We start from the raw sequence: 19,167 nt of genomic DNA on the forward strand, positions 1-19,167 counted from the left end.
TTTGTCAAGCACACAAAGCCAGCTCCGTTTCTGCAGATGCAAGGAAATAGAATATCTGAAGAAATTGCAAAGAGTAGAAGCAAATAAAAGATCTTTTTCAATAACATGCAAGGTTACGGAAAACAAGGATATTCACGAACCTTCTAAAACTGAATGCAAAGCAATGAGATTGTATTTACTTTAACAAAAGAGCTTTCTTTTGTCTCTTTGTATTTAACCCCAAATTATTTGCATTGCCTCCTATGGCAACAAATTCAATCCTTTGGAAAAGTATTTGCCTTTTGCTAGTAACATCTATTACAATAAAACATATGACATTCATTGTCAAGAGCTGTATGGGAGATACAGATGGAAATTCAAGAAAGGTAAGAGAGCTATTATACCATGTGTCCAGCACACCAAACTACTTAACCTCTAGTCTCTAGTCTTTTGCTCTTCAGGTCAGCAGGCATTTGAAGTGTTGCCAAGATAACATACTCCTTTTGCATGGACTAGAGATTGCTCGGTGGTGACCTCTCTGCCTAGTTAAAGGCTGCACTGAAAAAAGACTGCGTGTGTCTGGGGATTTCTGCCTCGTCCTGCTTGGCTGCATACTGAGAAAGACCGTGCAGGTAGTGATTACCAGCAAGTTGTCAGATGCCTTTCAAGAAATAGCATGCAAGAACGACTTCAGTTGGTGCGAGTTCCCTTTGGTTTACTTCTCAGCAGATAGCTAGATAGACGAGAGAAACGCCAAGAGCCCCGTGTTTGATCTGTGTGATTGCGGCACCTCTGGGGACCAGGAGGAATGGGAGGGCAGGGAGGTTTGCCCATCCAACAGGGGTGGATGGCTGAGGCAAAGCACCGCACCGACACAGCGCTTCTGGGCTGGTAGATCCTCCAGTGTCCGCACTGTGCAAGGGTTTATTGCGCTGGGCATCGTTGAACTGCATGCCGCTGGAGGTGTGCCACTGTGCTTCAGCAGCTGTAAATTTGGTATCCTTGCCAGAGGTAAAGAAGGGGTCCTCTTTTTTGCTTCTGACCTTCTGTGATGAAAGGGAAAAGGTTACTTCGAAGATCTTTCCTTGCATAGTCCACCTATCTTCAATTCCTCTGTTGACACCTGAGATTTACGGTAAGTGATGTGGGGTTACGAGCAGCTCAGGCAGTGGAGAGCTGTTCCTGTTCTGGAGAGGGAGTGGTTTCCAGCCAGGAAGACCACATGCTGAACTGAGCCTTCTCGGCTCCAATCCTTGGTGCAATCTACAGCCAGAGGTGGTATGGAGCAATGACACCAACCCATGCCTCTGCAGCGAGAGATGGTGCTGGCTGCGGAGGGCAGCAGAGCGGAGTGGACTTCAGTGAGTGCTCATCTGTTTAACTTCCTAATAAACTGCATCATTACAGTAGGCCAGGCAGTGACTTGCTGCCCTTGAAATTCCTTGAAATGGGAAACAGACCTGCAAATACCAAAGGACTACTGCTGCAAATTGCACGTAGGGAAGGGTGGATGGGGAGGCAGAGTGGCCAAGGAGCTATTATTTACTTGGGTGGGAAGGAACCTAAACCAATTATCAAAGAGGGGGAAAGGTTGTTTTGCTCTTTATTTGCACATGTTTCCTGCTAGGTTCTGAGCTTCTGGCTGTGTTCACTTCCCTCAGGCAAGATATCCCTCTTTGTACACATCTTCAGAGCATGCAGGGAGATGGTCTGGACACCCACAGTGCATGCATTCAGTTTCTGGGGCTTCAGGATGCAGGTTTGGCCCATTCTAATACTCATTAGGTTGCTCTAAGTACACTGAACCATCTAATACTCATTAGGTTACTCTAAGTACACTGAACCATAACCATCTGATAACATGGCCCTGTAGTCAAATAGTCCCAGGACAGTAGTGGAATGCACAATAGATTCAGTGGAAACCTCTGCAGAGTTCAGGCACCTAATATTTCCACCTAAGACTTGCATCTTACCCCATTGTGTGGTTGAGTACAATGGAAATTTGAGACAATGTTTTTAGGCAGTTTCTCTTCTTGTACTGTTGAACAGTCCTGAGAGAGCTTTTTACTCTGAACCCTGCATCATCTATGCCCCCAGAATTGCAAGAAAAATATGCTTAAGAAAACCACAAAACTTTGTAAACATTGGAGATTTTCCCACGTGATTTTCCTGACTATCCATCTATTTTATGCTTCCAAAGAGCACCCATTTATCTCCTCCTGGCTGTTAAAGGCACTTTTCTCTCTTGTTCCTACTGCTCTTTCACCCTACAGCTGGTGTGGGCAGCTAAGCTGAAAGAAAGAAAAAATGGATGGATGAGCAAAAGATGAAAGACCTCCACCAGGAATCACTCACTGATGGAAATTTGAGGTATCTCTGTGGTAACAAGGTAAGAACGTACTTCAGAGGTGTTTCTGTCTTTGTCTTTATTGTCTGTCATGGGTATTACTGGCAGGTCAGAGATGCAGAGCTAAAGTGTTAGTCTGAAATCATTCCTGGGACTGAATCCTTCAAACCATCTTGGGGTGGTAGCATTCAAATGGGGCTGGCTTTGCCCAGTCTCTGCCAGTCCCACATGTAGTCCCATTCCCAGCACCGCTCTGAACCACATCAGTATTTTTCAGCAAAGTAAACCCAACAGGCACTTCTTGCCCCCTCTCTGTTAATTTGATTAATAGGCTGGATTGAGCAGCATCTTCTTCTCAGAGCAACCTCACGTCACGGGAGGGTGCAATGGCTAGTTTCCAAGCCACGCAGCGTGGAGCACTAGGGCTTAAGAGACAGCTTACAGAATTGTCCTGATAAGCAATGAGGAAGGAAACAGGGACATTAGTCACAAGGAGACCAGGGCTTTGACAGTGACAGCTGATGATGTACAGCACCTGCATTTGGTTTGCAGTCAGTTCAGGCTACACTTCAGATGTTTAGGTGTCTTTTTGGTTTTTTTGTGTGGGGTTTTGTTTGTTTGTTTGGTTTTTTAGCATATCCAGAGAATTATGCACATTGCTCCAGTTGCTGTATATGTGCCAGACTGAAAAGTGTTGTCTTTCAAATCCCCAGTGGCCTCCTAAAGCCCCAAAACAAGCAGCAAGGATTAATTCCTCCCCAGATAAGATTTTCCTAAATCCTAACAGATAATTTGTTTGAAGTTTAATTTTAGTCTGTTATTACACACATGGGCCTTATCTTCATTCAGAGTCGCTAGCAAAATTAAACAAGCCTCTTCAAACAGGAAAGGGAAGCATAGCAAGAGCCCAAGCAAATGAGTGAAATGCAAGGCTAATGGCAAGCCAAAACCTTCAAGGAACCTCCAATTTGTCATGTTTGACCCATGCAATAGGGGTACACCCTGCCCTCTGGGGGGGTAATCCCATGGTGCTCAAGCCACCTGTGCTGTGATCCATGTTAAGGTACCTATACCCTTCTAGTTAACAGGATGCCTCACTCCATGGTTCCCCAACTCTTGTTGGTCTCCCTGCATTGCAGCAGCTCTGGTTGTGGTTCCTCAGACACCAGAAGAAGTTACAGCAGCAGCGCACAGTGGGACAAAGAAGAGAAGAAAAACAATGCCACGCAGCATCTTGTGTAATCTTTTAAAATGTGCACTGTAGCAGCGGTACGACCGGTTGAAGTCTATGCCAATTGCTTTGCATGGTGCATCCATACCACTGGTGGGCTGAACTCTTCCCCTCTAGCCAGCATTGATCCTAGGGAGGAGGTCATCTCCTCATTGCAACACCCTGTAAATAGCATTTGGGCCCTCAACTCTCAAGGTGTAGAAGAGCGTCTGAACATGTTAGCATTGCAGTGTGCTCCTGGTCAGGGTGGTGTTTAAGGGGACATCTAGCCAGCTCCCATTTTTGTGCTATTTGACCTCAGTCAACAGTGTTTGGACCAAAGCTCAGCTGACCACGTTAGTATTGATGTATTGTTTTGTCTTTATAAAATGCAAGATTCTCTTCAGACAGTGCTTCTAAAGTCTCCCTCGCCAATTGCAGTTTGTATAAAAATCCCAGATCTAGAAAAGAGAAAAAGGGAGTAAGATTGCCAGTGATTTAAACCAAATTGGGAAAAGAGCAACGCTGCTGCTCTCTGCCTTTAAACCAGTTTCTGACCACTTTAGCCCTGCTAGGGCCACATGCGCTCCCTCTAGCGAGTACAGGACAAATTCTTCTGCACTGAAGCTGCGAAGGTTGCCTGGAGCTCCTCAACTTTGGCATACGAAACCGTGGGTGGTAAGGTAGTTAGGAGATGGGTTAACCCTCAGGCCAGGATGGTGAAGACCTAGGTTGCATTTTCTGCTCTGCCCCATCCATATCTCTGCTATCAAGTCACTTTGGGCTGGACTGATCCAGATGTATTACAGAGGTAGCCTCCTAATTTATTATCTACCTATGGGTATAAAAATCATTACAATGAATTGAATTCTTAATTTTTAAGTCAAAGATTATAAATAAGACTCTCTTTTTAACTCAGTCAAACAAAAATTAAGCAAACCAGTCTAGATTAAGGATGTACAGTAATCTGCTTTCCACACAACCTACCTATAGTTTAACTAATATAAATACATTTGTAACTATTAACTAGCTACTTCAGTGGTTACGGGTCTGCCACATATGTTTTAAGGACAAAGTAGAAGAGTCAGTGAATATCACTAATTCCTCATATTTCTCATAAACATGACAAATCTAGTGTACTTCACAGAAATGAAGACTTGTTGATCCTTGTAAAGGCAGCCTTGAGGCATGGGAAATCCTGTATCTGAACACCGATGTGATGCATCAATAAAAACACTGAATTCAGCCATCGCCTTCTGATAATGGACAATTGACTGTATAATTTAATTTAGGACAGCCTGCAAAAAGAAACTGTAATAGCCAGAAAATACCTTTATCCTCTCTGCTTTGTAATATGGATAGGCCTGTGTAGGGGTAGATGGAACAGAGAACACTTTTTCGAATAAGTTTAAGTATAGCACAGCAAAAGGACAAGAGGCAACAGAAGTTGTTGTAATGGACATTCTGGCTAGGTAGAAGAAAAGGAACTAATCTCAATGAGTGTGGTCAGACATTGTACCATGTTGCCCAGAGAGGTTGTGGGATCTCCATCCCTGGAGATACTCAGAACTTGACTGCACAGAGCCTCAGAAACCTGACCTAACTGATGTTTGCCATGCTTTGAGCAAGGTGTTGGACCAAATGACCTCCAGAGGTCCCTTTAGCCTCAATTATTCTATGATTTTATGATAGATACCAAAGTCCTTTTGATGCATTAATTGACAAGTTTTTTTTATATTATGAAGAGGGGGCAATGTGTTTTAATTCATGCACACATATGCTGGAAGTAGGTAAGGTGAGTTCTAAAGGCAGGACAAAAAACACCATATAGGCTTTAAATATATATGTAATTTCACCACTTCAGACAGCAGCCTCCTGCTCCATGCCTCAGAGATGAATTTTGAGGTCTGCAAGACTGTTCCTTAGAGGTTGGACCAGATCTTTGTAAATTGTCTCACAGACTGAGTTGTACAGATACAAGTGAAATTGGAAATAATTTGCCCAGAATGCCATTTTCAGGCTTTCTGCTTGCACTAATCTGGAGCTTTTTTTTTCCCCGGAAAGAATATACTACCTCCGAATAGACTAGGTAGTATTGTGTTCCCCTAAGAGGTCACTAAAATCAAGCCAGTTCTTAAGAAGATATTAACAGCAGGTCACATTTTCAAGTTATTTCTTTCATGGTATTTTCCACAAATTCTTTTTGAGATTTTTTTCTTATCCTTTACAAAATTAACCCACTTTGATACCAAAACTATTTTACAATTGTATATATTCAAGATTCTGTAGAAATATTACAGCAAATATACCAGGTTCCTCCTTCATATGCATAGTCTCGCTATTTGCCTATTTGCCGTAAACAGCAACAGCATGTTGTACCTTCACACTGGGAAAAGGAAAAAAGCATTTTCAACAGCAGCCTGAGTAGGATCGTAAACAACGTAACAAGCTGCAGAAAGACTAAAGTGACGCTCTTTGGCTGAACAAAGACCTCTAAAGACAGATAAGCAAGCTAAGATATCTGGGTACCAACATGGCTAGTGCAGATAGGGGCTGAACCTGAATTCCTCTGCTATGGAATTATGCACCCCCTGTGAGATGCAAAGCATGCCTTTCATAGACTGAAAGCCATTCTGATTCAGACTAAACATTGTAAATTATTCTCATTACATAGGTAAATTAGATCTCCAAATCCAAGGTTCAAGTGACCAAGGAAAAATCTTCCTTCTTTTCATCACTTTCCTTTTGTATTGTCTCTAAACAGTTTGAAAGTGTGAGCTAGTGGAAACTCAGTGTTCAGAGACAAAGAGAAAAAAATCACAATGAGCAGATGACAAGGCAGCCCATAAATTCCAGATATTTGGATTGCCAATGGTGTTGATATCAACAGTGATTTCTCTTATTTGTGATCACTTTCAATGATATAAAAACTTTTTTTTTTTTTTACTGCTGTATTAATCTAAATTTTGGTATTTTTTCAGATTTGGTGATTCACACATTTTCAGAATGGAATTATGGGAGGTATTCCCTCTCATAGTTCAACTCTACACGTTGTTTAGGGTCATAGCTAAGCAGAAGAAGTGCTGTTAGTTTTTGTGGGGAATGATGATAGCCCATGTGGTAGCATTGAACAGCCAACTATGTTTACCTGAAAGCACACTTCAGTAAGTCTCTATGCCAATAGAGCTCTGGAATCAATCAAACCTTCACATGCTCTCCAAATAAATCATAAAGCTTTCAGCTTTATGCAGTGATGGGCATAATCCAAAAGAAAAACCATGCTCCAAACACCTCAGCTGTTTTGAGAGGTAAGTTCAAAATGGTCACCCAAATACGGGCTCACGTTTAACAACTTTATTTACAGAAGAAAAATTCTCTCTGATCGAGACCATGGTCCCGAAATCTAGAATGGGATCTGATTTGTGTGGTTTGATTTCATCTGGGGTTTTAAGATCGTTGGTTCTTACTTCTTCATGTGCTATTAATTTCTGTTCCCTGACAGAGTAAGTACAAGATTCATTTACATGAATAACCCCTGCGGGTTGAAAAGCTCCAATACTGTAACAGAATACCTCATTTCTATTTATTTTTTGTGTCAGTGTTTTCTTCCCCACAGGTTACTAACTGCCTTCATCCTAACATTATGCCAGTGTAAAACTTGGGAGCTGATTTAAATCCTTCCCCTAACAAAAAAAAAAAATGGTAGCTGTAGCGGCAGGCATGACCCTACCAGGCAATGCAAGGGGGGGTTCACTCCCACATCGGCTCTTGCCGGTGCAATACACGTGGTCCAGGTAACTGTTTGGCTACACAGCGCTGTTGGCAACAGGATGGCTGTGGGGAAACATCTCTGGTGCATCCTGCATGGGACAGTTCTTTGCCTTTTATGTAGATAAGCCATAGGGTAAATGCTGTCCTGTGGGCTGCTCAAATTCCTGAAGTTTTTGCCTCCTTTTACCACTGATCACTTTTTTAGTATCATTTGCTAATATGCTTAGTTATTGTAAAATTCAGTGAAAGTATGGTATATGTGGAATGGATCCTTGAGCAGAGAATGTATTACAGCACTGCTTATACTATTGCTGCCCACCTGAAGCCAAAAAATAGTGAGTCAGACCAAAAAGTCACAAATTCCTGCCACTTTTACTTGCACGTAGGATCACATAACGGCGCTGATTTTCCGTGTAGTTCGCGCAGTGTGCAGCTCGCTCTTCTATGCCAGGGCCCCTCTGTCCGGGCTGGGAGCTGAGCAGCTTCGTCTCCACTGCTCTCCCAAGAATCTGCCTCTCCTCAGCTTTCCTGTAGCACTTTCTCCTGTTCCTTGGGGAGGTGTTTAACACCTGCACCCACACTTGCTCACTGGTGGATGGCAGCCTAGCACTTTCACTCTGCTGTGGGAATGCACTTTCAGCCCATCTTGGTGTTGCCCAGGTTGCTCCTGTGCCCTTTGAAAGTTGTTCAGGTGTTGGTTCTACCTTTGTAGAAAAGAGTACCACAGCAATCCACCATCGCTAGCCCTCTTCCTCCGTTTTGTGCCTGTCCTTCATCCCTTGGCAGTCTTCACTGCTGACTCCCTGTGCTGCTTGGCGGGATGGCATTCCCCACGGAGCCGTTCTACATTCTGCAGCTGCACACCGTCACCACTACCTGACCTGCTCCACACTCCGACATGCCATGCTTTGCTTCACGTGCCCAGAGATACCTCTTGCTGCTGTGAACACAGGGTAGCTCAGCTCCCAGAACTGGAATACAGCACACCACCAAGATGTACATCCTATTGTATGACGGCAAAAACCATCCTCTGTTTTTTTCCCCAAGTAATAGCCTCCTTTTTTTTTTTTTTTGTTTCATTTTCTTTTTTCATCTGTTGAGATGGAAACAGTATTGTCTTCATATGTTAAACTGTTCCCACTATACTCTCAGCTCGATATTCAATGCTCTTGGCTTGGCTCAAGCCTATTCCCTTTTACATCCCTAGCTTTATATGGTAGGTATTCATCTTGTTTGGTCAATTTTTGTGCTTTCCATCATTAGCTGGCATTTTCCAAAGAAGTCCTGTCTCACACACCCAGCCCACCCTCGCAGGGAGTGGAGTGAACTCTCTGTGAGAGCCGTGGACTGATCTGCTGGACCCAGCTCTTGTGTATCGCTCAGAGTCCTCCTGGGAATGGCGGTGGTCCAACAGCACGTTGATGTCTGTCCAACAGATCCATGTCTGTCACACACGGTCTCTGCTCGCACCCTGGTCCGAGCGTGCCGCTCAGCCTGCTGCTGGTAGTTACTCTTGTGGACTGACTTTGTCCTTGACTCACGGTACTGGAGGCTCGGGTAGGATGTGCTGTAGTGCCTCGCAAGTGCTTTCTTCACGATGCTCTGCAATGGCTTCTGATCAACCTGCAAATGCACCTCGTGCCCAAAAGTAACTGCCAGAGTTACAGCAGAGACAGCAGTCCTCACTCTGGCCTCATTTGAGAATGAGATGGAAGCGACTGACAGATCTGGGGATTCAGGAGAGGAAAGCCTCTCTGATCTGGACTTTCATAACTGTGAACTAGTCCTTCAGTCAGGCCCTAGGGTGGGGAGCATGGAAAGCTGCGCAAAGAGAGACGCATAAAATAAAGTCAGAAAGAAAAAGGGCCCATCTAGAGCCAAAGACAGAAAGAGATACAAAATAAATACAAAGAGGAGGAAGAAGAGCCAGTGCAACAAAAATAAGGAAATTTAGAGTAGATTTATTGTAGAGAGGGGGAAAAAGGGAAAGGGAAGCTGAGAGCTAGAAAATTACCCAGTGGGCTAATAAAGGCTACATAGATGCACATTCTCAGATTCTAACTGTCCCTTCAGTTAAACTTTTATCCTTTTTTTTAGAGTTAAGAGAAGGAAGATGGACTTGTTGGCACATAACAAGCTACTATTCTAGGTCACAGTGACTATCTTAGATCTTGCAGCCCTAGGGGTAATATTTTCTGTATTACTTATGGCCTATATCTATAGCACAAAATTCTGATGTAACCATGCCACAGCATGCAAAAAATTTTATAAGTCCTGTCTCAAAGGGAAGGATTGAAACCTTGGCCTTTCTAACATCAATGAAAAAACTCTATTTCACTTCAGTGTGAATTCAGGATTTCATCTCAAACATGGAATTTGTTCAATACTGAGAGCTCTGTGAACTTCAGGTCATCACCAAAGCCAAATCTTGGGAGTTCAGGTGTTTTTTCACTAGAAACTAATGTAAGTTGGCAGGAGTTTCTCCCATTCCTCATAAGTGGGGAGGCTGTCTCAGGGTTACTATAAAATAAGCTGCAATTCTTTTTACTTTGAAGAAGAATTGCTCTGTGTGGTGTAGCAGGGGCAGGTTTCACAAAGGTGATTAGAAAACAAGCATTTGCACACGGGACTTTCAATGAGGACGTTATCTCCTCTAATCCGAGAATGGTCTCTTTTTTCCTGGCTTGGGGTGCGCAGCACTTTACAGGCAAACACAAAGGCAAAACAGCCACGTGCTCTGAATAACTTACATTCAAATTAGATTGACAACATAATGAAAGCTAAATAATGTTATATTTGGAAGTCGTTGATAGAAATCATCCCCAGCTCGTATCTTGAGAGGATTGTAGGATGAGTGGTTATCTATGCCTCTGCTGCTTCTTTCACAGTCATTTTCTTTTCTCGTCTTGCCCAGCACTCTTCAAAAATAGCCTCTTTAAGATAGAAAATTTATCTTTATTCTTCAAAAAAAATATCCTCCTAACTTTCTGGATGGACTCTTATAACGCTCCAATTATGTTTTAGAGTTGGTGTACTCAAATCCTCACTGATTTCCAGGATGGGTCTTAAATCACACATGATATACCCTTATCCCCCAATACTCTACTTTGAATTTACAGTTCCAGTTAAAGTTACATCTGTGAAGGAAGATGACATCTTGCTGCTCCTTATCCTTTCAAAACACCAAATCGATTTAAGGGCTTAACTTATTGTTATAGTTTATCCTGAACCTTCTGAATCAGTTCGTTGAATTTTAGCTGTAGCCATATAAAATTCTATACAGTGAAATTGTCTGGCCATACTGAGAATGGCTATGCCATGATCCATCAATGCCACTATCTGCCAGCAATACAGAAATCCGCATTTATTCTCCATTCATTTAATTGAATTTCTAAAACTACTATTGAACACCACGAGTACCTTTTACTAGGTTTTAATTTTTTTCTTCTTCTTTTAAGGAGCACATCTTTACCTGAAATGCACTTCACCATTCAGTGGCTTCAGTAGCTGTCATAAAAAGGCACTGGGAAGACCCAACAAAATACAGACTTGTAAGACTGACTGTAGTAGTGAGCAAGATAATGGAAACATTTATAAGGGCGAAGATTACAATTCAGTTAGAGGTGTGATTTAGTAAAGGGAAAGCTGCATGGTTCTGTTAAAGGAAGATCATGTATGACAAATGTATTAGGGTCATTTCAATGCATTGCTGAATTCATAAAGATGAAATAGTTGACATAATTCATCCAGATTTCAGGAAAGTATTTGTTACAGACTGTACAGGAGATCGATTTACAAGGTCAGAAAGCTGAGCATAGGGGACAACTCTTGAAATGGAATACAAATTGGTTTAGGCACAAGAAACAGATGGTGTCAGTAAAATGAAACAATTCAGGGTGCGATGAGGTACGGATATGCCTGAACGCGAATACTGAATACCACACGATTCAGGTCCCAAATCATTTGTTGCGCTAGGAGTGCGGACATGGGCAGGTCTTCACCGCTTTCAAATGAAAAGATTTGCAAACCTCTCTGGGGTGATTGATTGGAAACAACCATGATAATGCAAATCATCATGGAGAAATCCATGCAGTTAATGCACTTCTAAAGTCCTCTATGGAGAGCAGAAAAATGCCTAAAATTCACAGGTGATTAACCACTTCTACCTGCTTTTTAACACCATCTGTGCACCTTGTTAAATACCAAATTGAAACAGATACTTTTTCCTGGTGCGTCAGAATCTGCCCAACTACTAAAGTTGAGAAAAATTACCTTGTGCTGTTAGCGAAACCCATGAACAGTGCAGAATTGGAGGGCTGGAGAGAGCAGAGTGCACTCTCCATCAGCAAAATGTCCAAAGAAGTGCCTTAACCAGGCTTTGACTTTGTTCTTAGTGTGTGGATTTTTGTCTCTTTATTTTAGGAATAGACTGAGAAACAGTCTAGAACTGAGCACAACTCTATCTGAGCACCACAGCAAGCTCATAGGAGGATCCTGAAAACTAGCAATGTTACACCAAAGTCTCATTCTTTGCGTACACAAATTGGCTGCCATCCTACTCAAACATGGAAACAACAAAGGGCCCCACTGCTCAGTACACTCTGCTAGATGATAGAGTTACTGCTTCTTTTAAAGCAGAAAGGCCAGACATCTTAAAGTCTGGATGGGAATTAGGCTCCTTGTAGGATTTAAAGTTCTGCCATGGGTCTTACCACATCTTCTAGCTCTAAAGTTACTTAAACAGTGTGATCCTTTTGGCCCCTACCTCCAGTGGTGAAAGTACCTGTGAATTTTATTTGTTACAGCCTTTAAATGTACATATTTATGTAAAGCGAAGATGCTTCTACTTAACAAGAATCTTGATACAAAACTTTTAAGTCCATGATGGAGAAAACCCTTCATGGAGGAAATATTTCTGGCAAAAACATGTAGAGTCTGACCTATTCAGCTGAGGTCTGAGAATCTTTTGTCCTCTTTTCTCTGTATACAGCTAACCACACCAAATTGCTAGTATACACCCTCAAAACTACCCTTTGTGCCCTGTTGGCAGGCTTCAGGAATCCCACTTGCAAAAGAAGGCAGATATAAAACAGATGGCTAAAGAAGGTACCACAGATACGCATGGCATATACAAATCAATTGAAATCCATTTTCATTCATTTCAGTATGCTTGGCTTAAAGTTGTGATTAAGAAGCTGTTTCATAATTTTTATTTGTCCCTACAAGCTGCCTATGCAGGACGAGGCAAGGGCCAGGGAGAGTACTCACTTCAGCCTGTGATTTCTGCCCACTGCTGAACACGTCAGAGCCCTCAGCCCTTATCTTATCCCAGTTTTATGGGGTTCTGCTTGGTACTGACTGTTTGGTGGCTCCACCATTTGTCAGAATGAATAAATAAACATACCATCCACATATGACCTCTCACTAGGACCAGGAGATTATATTTTAAATTGATTCAGTGACAAATAAGCATGAAGGAAAAAAATAAATTTTAAAAATAAACAGTTAGGAACCAAGAATAAAAAGAAAAAGGTACAAAATTCAAAGGTAAAACAAGCAGCAATAAATAAATTAAAGGTATAGATCTACTTTCACTGGAATAATAATTTAATAGGATCATAATCTCATCAGTTAAATGTATAAGGCAAATGAAATTCTGGAATAACCTTACAACTTTTACTTAATATCTTCATCTTGTCCAGAGTATTAAGGGGAGGCATATACTTGAAAAGAGCTCCTAAGCTAGAAATACTAGGTATAAGATCAGGTTATGTGACATTGAGCAATTAGAAGTCACACAGGAAACAAAGCAGGCAGCATCACCGATACAAGAAAGTGGCAGGGGCAAAGAGACGGTGACTCTAGAACAGCATCTACTCCAATGGCTCCTGTGATAACTACAGGGTTCAATTTATTTACATCCGATTCAAACCTGGAACATAGAAAGAGATGTCTTAATTTCTTCTGTTAAACCTGTTGCACTTTTATAACTAAGTATTTATGTGAAGAGAGGGAGGTTACATCTTTCCAGTTATGGTCTTATCTGGGATGTAGAAACCCAAGCTTCAGCTCCTTGATACAACTGCTTTTCTTAACCAGAGGAGCTTCTAGGAAGATAAAAGAAAGCTCACTAAACTTCACTTAGAAAGCACTGAGGTTGAAGCCCCAAAAGTCTGCATAATTTGAACATAAAACAGGCAAACTTGAGCTCAGTTTCTCTGTATGGTGCTATTGCTCATTCTAAGGCATGCAGTCAGGGTTTGATGAGAAATTTCCTCATGAACACAGAAAAATTGCATAGCAAAGCTGATATATTTTGTTTTTCCAGACAGACATTTTCAAATGGAAAATTATTTTGCTGTGATATTCTCAACAAGTTCTGTTTCAATTTAATTTTTGTGCCCTTCATCAGTGGGCTTTCTTTCTTTATTCCCTCTAAATTGACTAGAAAACACAGGATAGCTGGCTGTCCTTTATGATCCCCACCTTGTTCTTTGCTTACAGTCTGCCGAGTATTGACCACATCTATAAAGTGGTGGTCTTTGTGCTGAAGAGTCTGGTGTGGTCACAGCAATAAATGTCTCCTCAATGGTCAGACAGCTTTCAGGGATTTGATATACCCCACCAGTTGAAAAATGAACTTACAAGTCTGAAAAGCCACTCATATGTCAGATCTGATGACAGTACTAGGTCACTCTTCAATTTCATAGTAGCAGAAAGTGGTCTGAACTCCCCACCTGGATTTCTTACTAAAATGAATTATTTCTTACATTTTTCTAGTGCACTCAGAGGAACATAAAATGCAGTACACGTTTCCTTAGTAGCCATCAGTTGTGCCTGTCTGAGTCACTTGACAAAATATTTTCTCTGATCTTATATTGGATTTTTAGTTACATCAATAGCAAGAAATTTTAAGGGAAATAATAATAATGCAGAAGGAGGGCAGCGAGAGACTTTCCAGTCTCTCTTGAGAGACTGTCTTGACAGGAGGAGTTTGATGCCTCTGGGAAAACAGAATTCATTTACACTAACTCTATATTCAATTGTAATGACAAGGCCTTAAAACAGGCTTCTGAGATTTTGTACTTTTTTTCTTTACTGCTATCTTCTAGTTCCTACTGAGTTGTCCTTTGTGGTGGGTTGACCCTGGCTGGACGCCAGGTGCCCCCCAAAGCCGCTCTGTCACTGTCCTCCTCAGCTGGGCAGGGGAGAGGAAATATAATGAAAGGCTCGTGGGTCGAGATAAGGCCAGGGAGATCAGTCACTAATTACTGTCATGGGCAAAACCAGACTCAACTTGGGGAAAAATTAATTTAATTTATTATCAATCAAGTCAGAGTAGGGTAATGAGAAATAAAACCAAATGTTAAAACACCTTCTCCCCACCCCTCCCTTCTTCCCGGGCTCAACTCCACTCCCGAATTCTCTCCCTCCTCCCCCTGAGTGGCGCAGGGGGACGGGGAATGGGGGTTGTGGTCAGTTCATCACAGGTTGTCTCTGCTGCTCCTTCCTCCTCCGGGGGAGGACTCCTCACCCTCTGCCCTGCTCCAGCCTGGGGTCCCTCCCACGGGACACAGTCCTCTGTGAACTTCTCCAGCATGAGTCCTTCCCACGGGCTGCAGTTCTTCACGAACTGCTCCAGCCTGGGTCCCCCCACGGGTGCCGTCCTTCAGGAACAGGCTGCTCCAGCCTGGGCCCCTGCGGGGTCCCAGGCCCTGCCAGGAGCCGGCCCCAGCGCGGGCACAGAGCTGGTTTGTGCAGATCACAGTCTGTTCCTGTCTCTTCCCACAAATTCTCTTCTTTCCACTCTCTCTGCAGAGGAGAGCGCTACTCTACTCTGAACTCCAGTATCCAGTCACACCACCTAACAGTCAAATAATAGCTTAAAAAAAAAAAAGACTGTCTCCAATTTTAATGTTACATGCGGCATCTAATACACAAAGGAATACAATGCATTGAAGATCCAAAACTGTTGAAGAGGAAAAAAGAAACACCATCACTTTAAAGATCTTTGTTGTTTGCCTAAGATGTGTCCTTCACGGACTTGACTGGGCACAAAAGGATTCAACATAAATGAATAACTGCTAAACTGCTTCTGATCTGCAGATCATATTGCCCTGCTGACAGATCATGCATGTGAAGTAGAAGAGCTGAAACAGGATAGTGAAACCAGCAATGAACCTGAGAAAATTGAGATGGCGCAGCTGGAATATAAATGGACAAAAAGCAGCCTCTAAAAAGGAGAAGTAAAAGCAAAGGAAAGAAAACACATAGGGGAACAGATAAATGCTAAAAGTAATTGTACCCCCCACAAACATAGGATGCTTCCTCCAAAGTGTGTGTGTGAGGGTTTGAGCATGTGTTTATCTATCATCAGATTAGCAAGAACATGAAATAATAGAATAATGCCAGTATAAATTACCAAAGGTACTAAAATGGATATTTTATCTATGATAGGTTATATCCTTATTCAGAGGTATTTAAACCCTGATTAAATGGAACCCTGAAACATCTGGGGAGAATCAGACTGAATCATCCTTCAGGGGACAAGCACTACATGTTTTCATTACATTTCAATTATGTAGCCTGTCCAGATCTTAAGGTTTTACACTGTTTTTTTAATCAGATATTTCTTTAGAGTCAGACATGGATGTAATTATCATGTTAGTGCGGTAGACAAACGTTGACAAAAATAAGCAGCAAAATTTGAAGCGATCCGTTCATTGGCTTACCTATGGATAAAGAAACTAGCTGTTTTCTTTCTTAACATCTGACAAAGACACTGATTTCTGAAAGCTGTGTTTTAAAACTGTTGATTAAATCTCCTACAAGTAAAAACTGTTGGTTAAATCTCCTACATATGTTTACCTGAGTAGTTGCATCAAAAAGCCACAGTAACTTGGATCTGATTCTGAATGTGTAATTTGTCCAGGGGAAAAAAACAAAAAAGGTTTTTTTAGAAAGCCTGGAGCCTTCTTAATGAAATGTAGAAAATGCTTAGAGAAGTGGAGGGTAATCTGGTGAAAAGACCGATGAACTTGAGATACCGAGGGTGAGATTGATCACAAAGAAGAATTACAGCGAAGGGAGATGAAACACTAGAAGCAGATAAGTTTATCTAGTGAATGTACAGAAGAAGAAAGCAAAGAAGATAACAGATCTAGAGACAAAGACAATGGGATGGTAGCTGAAGAGGAAGGTTGAGAGATGACTTTTTTTTCTCAGACGTTCAATGACAATACTGTATTCTTCTGGTGTTGGCAAGGTGATGGTGCAAAAGCAGTTACTGCAGCAGGTAGGAGAAGAATCAAGACACCTCGTTAGTTTTGCAATGAGAGCAGCGTGTTGGTACTCCTGAAACCTGCAATTTTGCCTTCCAGATTTGTTTGAAACTTCAGTTTTCTTGGGCAAGGCAATTGCTTCTCTCTTCAGTTTCCTAATTATAAACTAGGGCCATAGTACTTTTTTCTGTCATCTTCTTGACTTGTTTGTCTGAGTTAAGCCAGGAACCATATCTCAATACATGTCTGCCTAGAGGCGAGCAGAGTAACCTGGTCCCAACCAGGACGACTACATGGGAGTGTCGCAGTAACCACTGGTAAGTAAGACAGAGAGGATCAGGAAAGCTGAGGAAGCTGCCAAAAGACTTAACATCAGGCACTAAAAGTGATTACTTGAAAATACATATTTGGGGTCTTTTATTTCCTTTCTGATCTTATCAAGCGTACTCAAGGCACATTTCAGCTTATTTTTTATTTATTCCCTTGAATCTTCTTTTACTTCAAAAGAAAGTAGTTATTCTCATCCAAGAGCTTGCGCTTCTGAAAAAACACCAGCTCTCATCAGACTTTTGATAAAATCATAAGAGCTAGAAACATTGAGAGCTCCTTTTGTTTAATAACCTCTCTTTCATGAATATTTACTTCTCATTTGAATAATTATCATCAATAAAAATTAAAACCTCATGTTTGTAGGGAATGCAAGCAGCTTTGGGATTAAAATGAGTGACATCTCTCAAAAATTAGGGCTCTTACAGGGTTATCTTTCTTACAAGCAGAGCTCTTTCTGCAAGAGCATTCTGAGTCTGGAGTACTACAAGACCAAGAAAACAGAGGAAAGAAATTCTGCAAATGAGAAGCAGAACTGGGAAAAAGATTCTGTTTGGTTCATCTGCACTAGCGGTTGTATAGCTTTAACTATTAACAATACTATGAAAATGATGGCATTTCTAATATCATTAATGATTCTTTTAATCAGTGTGTTTAAATTACGGTTCTTGTTCATTTATTTTTCATTATTTGCTATTTTCCTGTGCAAACCAGATGCTGTTTTCAGCAATGGTTTGCTGAGAAGGCTGTGAAGATATGCAGGATTGTGATACATCACACTCATGACAATGTAAACCAGAGAAAAATGTAACAAAGAGGAAAGACAAATGTACCCTCTAGAGCACTACAGTTACAGAGTGCTTAGAGATGAGGAACAGCTAATTTTGGATAAAATAGGCTATAATTTGGAGAAAATGTCTAAGTTTGATTCATAATTTGCAGGTAAAATGTATGAACTCTATCAAACTAAAGTTCCATACTAAAGCTAGCTGCTCTCCTGGATATTTTTATATGGAGATAACCACAGGCATTTATTAAACTCGCTAATTTTACATTCAAAGAGAGCTCCTGCTCGATTTGGATGTGGCCTATGTTTCTTCCCATATAAGTTGTTAATTAAGCACCTGGAACAGAGATGTTGTCAGAGGCAAGGCCAAGGCATCACCTGCTTGAAGGGATGTGAAATTGTCAAAGGAGGATCTCCTGGGCATTTTAGAGAATAGAGGGACACTGTGCCTAGATGCCAAACCACAAACAAAACCTAACAGTGGTGAAATTGTGGTAAAGAATGAGGCATGCATATTTTATTGTGTTGTCTTGCACTGTTTGTTGTGTTATTTAAAACAAAGAGTAATTGTGGGTTAAACTTCTCGAATACTCCATGCAATTACACTTGGACTCTGTCTGGAAAACCTAAGTCCTGGGAGCACTCTCCACATTAGGAGTACAACAAAGATTGCACATGATGTGCGGCAAGGTAGACCTGGTCTGCGGGGACATACAGTGCAGCGGCGTGGCCACAGGGCTGCAGAGGGTGTGGGTGAGCCGTGGGGGCATCTGGAAGTGTGTGGAGTGCCAGTGGGTACTGTGCTTGGGTTTCAGTGCTGGTGGAGGAGTCTGCTCGAGCAGGGAGAAAAAGAAGCCAGGCCAAGTCCTGGGTCGTTACATTATTTACACCTTGTGAACTGAGTGACAATAGAGATCTGTGCCCAAAGTGGGCAATGTAACACTATCACATTTTGAGAAGATGTTTTTCTACCTCTTTGTCCTCCTGCTTTGTCTTCCTTTACACATACAATGAGTCTGTAGCCCCTAATTTGCAGGGGCTTTGTTACATACAAATAATATCTACAGCGGATGAAAAGCTGGACATGAGCTGGCAATGCACGCCAAGGAAGGCCAACCATATCCTGGGCTGCATCCAAAGCAGCGTGGCCAGCAGGTTGAGGGAGGGGATTCTGCCCCTCTACTCTGCTCTGGAGAGACCCCACCTGGAGTCCTGCATCCAGCTCTGGAGCCCTCAGCACAGGGAAGACATGGAGCTGTTGGAGCAGGTCCAGAGGAGGCCACAGAAATTATGAGAGGGATGGAACAGCTCTCCTGTGAGGACAGGCTGAGACACTTGTGGTTGTTCAGACTGGAGAGGAGAAGGCTCTGGGGAGACTTTATTGCAGCCTGCCAGTACTTCAAGGGGGCTTACAAAAAAGATGGGGACAAACTTCTTAGCGGGGCCTGTTGCAATAGGACAAGGG

This window comes from Phaethon aethereus, assembly GCF_964289735.1.
Source record: "Phaethon aethereus genome assembly, chromosome: 4".
Lineage (NCBI taxonomy): Eukaryota > Metazoa > Chordata > Aves > Phaethontiformes > Phaethontidae > Phaethon > Phaethon aethereus.